This window comes from Venturia canescens, chromosome 2, assembly GCF_019457755.1.
Source record: "Venturia canescens isolate UGA chromosome 2, ASM1945775v1, whole genome shotgun sequence".
NCBI classification, from domain to species: domain Eukaryota; kingdom Metazoa; phylum Arthropoda; class Insecta; order Hymenoptera; family Ichneumonidae; genus Venturia; species Venturia canescens.
In genome coordinates this window covers 2749584-2756811 of record NC_057422.1, presented here as the reverse complement: position 1 = coordinate 2756811, position 7228 = coordinate 2749584, and the positions used below count along the sequence as shown (strand labels likewise).

Genomic DNA, 7228 nt, shown 5'->3' with positions numbered 1-7228 from the left:
GCAGATTATAAGCTTCTACGCAGAGGCCTTCCGAAAGTCGCACACGGAGCCATTGCGAAGTCGCTTTGTAAACAAGATAAACATGCGTTAATCCTTCGACTCGCATTTATTCGAAGCAAATCCTCGTAGATCGGTGAACAACAGCGTCGCAGAGTCGCTACTTTCCTGGCTCGTTTCCTCCACCTAGAAAATATACAATGCTGAAGTTTGCAACGTTGGAATCCAAAACGAAATGAGGGAAAAAACATTTTTAATTAACCAATTTTTTATTTCAAAAAGTATGAGTGCAGGTTGAAAAACTACGAATTGGAAATTCGACAGGAAACGAAATTGGAGAATTACTGAAATTTTTGGAGAATTTTTTTAGATCGTTTCGTTGGACTCCAACGTTGCAAACTTCAGCCTCATGAAAATATGAAAAATACATAATTTTATGTACTTTGAGAAAAATTGGGAAATTCGAGAATCGATCGAGGCTGGCTCTTTGATCGGATTAGCCCTTTCGACGGGTGAATTCCCTTCGCCCCATCAGCCCGGATTAGATAAGTCTCCGACGATTTTGCAGGTCTCGATTCCCGTTGAAACGAGAATTCGAGACGCTCCGGGTACGAAGCTTTATCGAGTGTCCCCGTGTGTGAGTGCACCTACGACTCGACGGTATGAAATCTCGCTTTTTCCTCGTGTCAGCCGCAATCACTCTTACTCTTTTATTACGAGGAAAACCGCGGTGCGCACTTCATTCCTTGGTTCACGGAGCGTACAGTCGAGCACCGATTCCTGAATTTTTCACTCGAATGCAAATTCTCGTGGCCTCTCTCGGTCCTGAATTACGTCAACGCGGAATTCAATCTCGTGCGGAAGTTCCGGTTTTTCGGTGCGGGTTCTCATTCGTTCAAAATTTACGACCCCTCACGCAGTTGTCGGCGCCGAACACTCGTCGCCTGGAAAAAAAAAGATTTATGAGTCCAAAGACCGATTAAAAATCGTCGCACCTTTGCGAAGCTACGAAACACGTTGGTTCATAAATTCATTCTGACGCGATGAGAGTTCCACTGTATTCAACCGCGTCCGTATATTCGCACGATTCTGCCCCTTATTTCTGACTCTCCGTCTCGTTCGATCTCATTCTATCCTCCGTACGGATGAGCACACGCGAACAACTCTTGCCGCAGATGTTTTTCGCTTTCTCTGTAGATTTGCCTCTTTCCATTCTCGTACGTTTCATTCCGAAGCTCATAGACACGTCTCGGTACGTACCGGACCTTCTGTGCCAGTGGACGCGAGCCCGCTTCCGAATATTCGATCAATTTTTTTTACTAATTTTCCATCACTTTCTCTTACCGTTCACACTGTGCGAAAGCTTACGCAGTTCGCTTGACAGCAACGGTAAATTATGAGATCGAAGCTCGAAACGCATTCGGACCGATCCCGAAACTCATGAATTTGAAAAAAATTTCGGTTTTTCGGATATTTTTTTCCTTTTTTCCTATCTCGAATAGTTCACCGAACACCATTTTTCATAGGACCATTTTTTCGTTTAAAAAAACGAAGAGTTTGTTCTGTAATCAAGCTTTTTATAGGTTATGTGGGCCTGACGAAAAGATGGCGGTCGTTTGGCGTTTACGTTTGAGAGACGAGATTGTAGGAGTCAGAAATCAAATCCCGTAAATGTAAATAGAAAAAAAAAATGAAATTGGATCATCAGTTTGATGTAATTTGCATAAAATGTCCCATAGTTTATACTCACACTGACGAAGACGCCTGTATTCAATACGTATATGTACAACTATAACAGTTGGATGGATGGGCCAGTTAAGTTGTTACGAGATTTATAGGGAGTCTCATAAACACGTACGTGATTGCCGGTACCTGGCATTTCTCTCGATGCTTCGATGCCTCTTTGCTGGTTATGCACACAGGACACGGACGAGGTCGCGTATTAATTAAGCGTGCTGCAATGTCAAAAAGGAGGATTTTCAACGCGAGTATTTTACCGTAGCAATCGTTCTTTATGAATTTCTATCAGTTCGTTGTAACACTAAATCTTTTTTTTGCTCAAGGCATTCGGCAATTAATTCTGATGATAAAATGGGATTCGATACTCGCCGCGATGTTGTCGAACTTTTATCAATTTTTTTGTCGAACGAGAATACTTTTGACCGCGCAGACTGATTTCGTTTAGTTTTCATGAAGCTCGAACCGCTAGGTGCATTTTTAGAGGTTAAACACGGCAGCTACGGAGTCACGTGATTCTCGATTCTCCGCCATCAGCGCCCAAAAGCCGAGTTAACCTTCATTAGTTTTAATCTTGTTCTAATTATCGAATTTTCAAAAAACGACCAGGCATTGTTGCTGCGAAAATGAAGTTGGACGGTGTCATGTGAGAAAGTTTCAAGTACGAGAAAAATGTGAGCACGGCGGGGGGAGTTGGAAGAGAAAATTTCGTAAGTAGAGAGCACGTGATGGAACGTTTTACCGCTTGGTAGAACGCGATCATCCCGATCACCGATTTATTCGATCTGCTAATTCCCCTCTTAGATCGTTGTGAAATTGTAACCCATCAAGGAAGATTCATTCGTTTCGATCTATGATGCAACATTTAATTATATAAAATATATTCTTCTAACGGACAGAAGTTGCGAGGGAAGAGGTTTTCGATTGGTAAATTTGTACATCGTGCAACAGCAGCAGCCGTATCGCGATTACTCGATTTTTTAAATTTGTGCTCAATTTCACCTCTGTCACGACTCGACGAGTTGTTGACAAGCGGCGGTCACTTTTTATTTCCCTACTATACGAATCACCATCGAATACGAATAGTTTTCGTTGACTTACCGACGTAGAGGTCGAAAGGAACCTTCCAAGGGCGCGGCGAGAGCGCTCGGATGACGTACAAACATCCTCGCGCGGCACACTGCATTCGTTGTCTATTAGAGCGAAAGACCGGTTGAGCTCCTTTGATTCCTGTACACAAAACCTGGACTGCTAGTATTTTACCGTCGAATTCTCGTGAAGTCTGAAGAAGAACCTTCAGGCTTCGAACTTGCAACAAAAGCTCTTCCTGCATGGTTATATAACGAATCGATTCCCACAACGCTTAACCTCGAAATCGAATGTTCGTTCTCCAAGTCAAATACTTCTACGAACGAGAGCTGTTCGTTGACTAATAATGTCCGCCGGCAAGACTCCGAGACTGATGAATGAAATGATGTCATTTAAATTTTAATCTCCTGTCAAAAAATTTAACGGAAATTTATTCTAAAATACCATTCTTATTTTTGAACGTTTCTGCATCGACATTTATATTGCGAGAAAAACAACATTACCGTTTGAGTGTTGTGACATTCACTCAGGATTATCGTTCTACATTCAAGCAATAACCTATAAAAATTGGGTATTTTGAAGAAAAAAATCTATGAATATATTCTTAAACCGGCGCGCGCACGTCACGTCTTCTTTTTTTCTTACAAAGAATCGATCGGTGTCAATTGGATTTTTTTTCGTTTTATTCTCCAATAACTAACGCGCTCGAGTCTGAAGATTATTTCTATTTTCGTCATTTACTTCGTCCATAATAAATATTCATTGAGGAGTAATATATAGTTGTCAAAGTCATGTATAATTCATGAGTCTTCGTTTTTTTCTTCGTTTTTTCGAAATTTATTTTTATTTTATCAATGTACCGCAGTCGACGCAGTCTAATGAAAATAAATTTATATTTTACGAATACATAAAATTATTTTTATCGCCTTGGGGGCATCGAAAAACCGAGCGCGGTCTCTCGCTCGCTGCCTCGTAATCGGAGAACTGCTATTATATCCCCGTGTTGGGAATAAAACTCTCGCGCACATATACATATATACAAGATTGACTTTCTGCGAGCGAGAGAAACGAAGGACGCTCTCCCGGGTGGAGCCTTTCTATTATGTTTCTTTTCTCTATATTACCGAGCAAAACTCTGTGCAGAATTTCGTTATGCAAACCGTTCGCAATATTTCTTTATCTCTTACTACTTTTTTTTCTCATTTTTCGTTCGATCGTGTGTGAGAAAATCGTCCCTCTCGTGGAAACGACGCGAACTACGACGCGGCGAGGAGATAATTTGAGGTTATTCGAGTCGGCGCTTCGAATCCCAAAAAACATTCGAGCTCGAAAAGTGTTCGTGCGGAAATTCGTCGACTGAGTCGAATCGCGATTCGAATCATCGCTGATCAAATTTCCATCGGTATAGAACGGTACTCCGAACTCGCAATCCTCCCTACTTATTTTTTTCATCAAGTGTAATAATTGATATTCGAAATAACGCAATCAGCTGCCAGTATTAAATTTTGTTTCAACGGACAACGGGTGGACGCCGGTATAAACTTTCAGTCCGTTTCTAGTTTGAGACATTTGTCAAGAGAGTTATGAACCAATCGTATACCGCATGAAATTCAAGCTCGATTTTGCGGTTGTACACAGTGACAAGTTCTCCGGCTCACTCACCTTTGGCATAAATTTTCAATATTTCTATCGCTGTGACATTTTTTTTCTGATGACCATTTGTAACGATCCGCCTGTGTATTTGTTTTTCTTCCACGACACTCGAGATAATTATTCGATAACAACCGAAAGATTAAAAACGACAAAAGTTTCGTAAAGCAATACCGTGTGCTATAGCATTTCCCACGAGTCACTCGAGCGATTCTGCTTTATTCTTTGTCCATCTAAAGTTCAATTACTTTGAGCCGGGATTTGTCATTTTTACAGACAGTCATCACTAAAAGTGTAAATGTTTTTCTCAATATGTCAAATAATAAGCTGTAAAAATTACGAAAAAAAGGGAATAAAACGATGTGTGGAGTCGGGCGGCGAAGCTCGCATCCACGAATTTTATTACTTTTCTTCGGCTCTCCGAAGACTCGCTCGTTCCCTCGGAAAACCTTGCTGACAAAATCATGTATATTTATTTGTACGGGTGTTTCTTTCGCCAAGTTACGAACCTTTTATTATTATTATTCATTTCCACGATGTAAAGAAAGATCCGAGGATTAAGGTGTGATTTACGATCGTTTTTTCGCCCAGATACGTACGAGAAAACAAAAATAAATCGTTTTTTTATTCTTGACTCGAGAGAAGCCGGGAAAAGACAAATTTAGACGAGTTTCTTGACGATTGAACGTCCTCGGAATCACTTCGGTCCGTTATTTCCTAGAAAATATATCGCGAACTTGAAGTTTTCGGAATTCTGTCCAAAGCGTGCCACAAGTTTGGGGCCATCCAATCCAGAAGCAGCACACCCCCCACCCCGCCGTGCCTCTTTGTCTTTCCTAACCTCTTCTCGTTCTCAATATCTCTCGCGTAGATCGTCGTAGATGTCACTACCATGAACGTATCTGCGGGTGTTTTGTGCTGCTCCAAGCGGGAGAACACGTTCGCGTCTGTGACAACAACAATAATACAGAGAATAAGAGCGCATTCATGGCCAAGCTTGAGGTATTTATGAGCGTGCGAGAGCGTCAACGTACTCCTCAAATGTAAATAAAGCCCCGGGTAGAAAACATACTTCGCAAAGTCGATGGATTTCGTGCTTGTAACTCGATTGATTTTTCACCTCGATTCCAAACTTGTTTTCTTTTAATCTTCCATCTCGTTAAGTCGAAAATATGAGCGTTGAGCGATCGACAATAGTTGAGAGCTTGATCCCCCTTTTTTCCATTTTCCGTTGACTTGTTTTTAGTAAAAATATTGCGATCGTTTGGAAAAATAATATGCCGCCGGGACGCATCGAAATGGGAGAAATGAAAAATTTCTTCATTAAATTGACACTCCCCAAGATCGCTCGCAGACGATTTATCATCCAGCAATAAAAAATGGTCGTTGATTCATTATAATTAACGAGAGTCGGGCCGAATCACGCTGCTATTTTATCACTACATCATCAACTTATTAAATAATATCTCCGAGTCTCCGTAATTCGAAAACGATGGAAATGCATTTTCTCCAAGGCAATAAAAGATGCATGAATGAACTATTATTAGCTACGACGATCGTTGCTGTCAGTGCGTGCAAACACTTTTCCAAGGAGATTTCTACGGCGATCGCGTTACAAGAGCAAACCTCGCGGAATTAACGAGGAAAGACTTGCGAGAAGCTCGCGAATCTTTTATTTGTACAATATGTGCAAATATACAGGGTGTCGTAACAGGAAGATACGAAAAGTCAACTCCTAAATTCGTTTGGGAATAAATTTAACGAGAGAACAGAGAATTTTGTTCACTCAAAACTTTTTTTTCTCTCTATTGCTTGAAAAAAAATCCACAAGAAATAATCTGCCTGCTTAATTGAAGCCGAAGAAACGAGAATAATAGCGAAAAAATCGACGTCGATTTTATAGCGAATTGTATTCAGAAACGGACACAATTTTAACCCAATTAATGTGTCAATTATTGTGCAATTTCAGTAATTCACTAATTTTCCGATCAATTTTTTGTCTCGAAGAGGTTTTTTTAAATTTGCTAAGTATCGCAATCTGCGAATTTAATTCGCCTCGAAATGACGCAGATTTTTTGCATGATAAAAGTTTTGCTGTCTGCCTATGAAACAAAACGAAAAACGTTTGAATATTTTTTTCGTCGACAACTCGGACACCCTGTATATAAAAAAAAAGCAGTTGCATCGGATGCACGAGAAAAGTGCATCGAGAGACACAGACACGCTGGCTGGTACACGTGCGAGGTCTGTCGAGTCGCGGAGGGCTCGTCCGCGTTCGCTCGTTTGCACATATTCGCTCAAAGCGAACCTCCTCGATCTCGTATACGTACGAACTTAGCCTGTGTATATAAACTACTCACGGCTACTATAAGATCCGGGATTCCTCGCAGCCGGTATTTTTCATCTCGCTTCCCTTGCTCGTGGGCTTAAGCACCCGCGAGTGAGGAAAGACTGGTTTATCAAGGTTTCAGCTCCTTCCAATACACGTCCGATCCCGACAAAGAAGATGCAACGAAAATCGTCACCGCTGCGATCGCATTCGGTTACCAAAATAATGCAAAGCGAGTCTTTCAGCGGTCTTATCGGGAGAAGGAGCGAAAGGATCGAATGCTTCGTGGGGGCAAGCTCGCCAACTTTTTCGTGTCATTTATAATTTTGTCGGTTGACAAAAATTTCGACGAATTTCGGTATTGCAAGTCTTCCTTTCTTAAAGGCTTTGAGCGCCATCTATTTGATCATGCTGCCAGGTATTATA

At 41.2% G+C, this 7228-nt stretch overlaps 1 long non-coding RNA gene across 1 annotated transcript; it reads right to left on the bottom strand.

The window, feature by feature from the left end:
* Positions 1 to 444: 444 nt before the first annotated feature.
* On the bottom strand, positions 445 to 3446 carry LOC122406447 (uncharacterized). The gene is made up of 4 exons (XR_006259964.1): positions 3327 to 3446; positions 2836 to 3230; positions 1748 to 1952; positions 445 to 941 (listed from the first exon to the last, which is right to left on the bottom strand). It is a non-coding gene; the product is annotated as an uncharacterized lncRNA (long non-coding RNA).
* Between the last annotated feature and the right edge of the window lie 3782 nt (positions 3447 to 7228).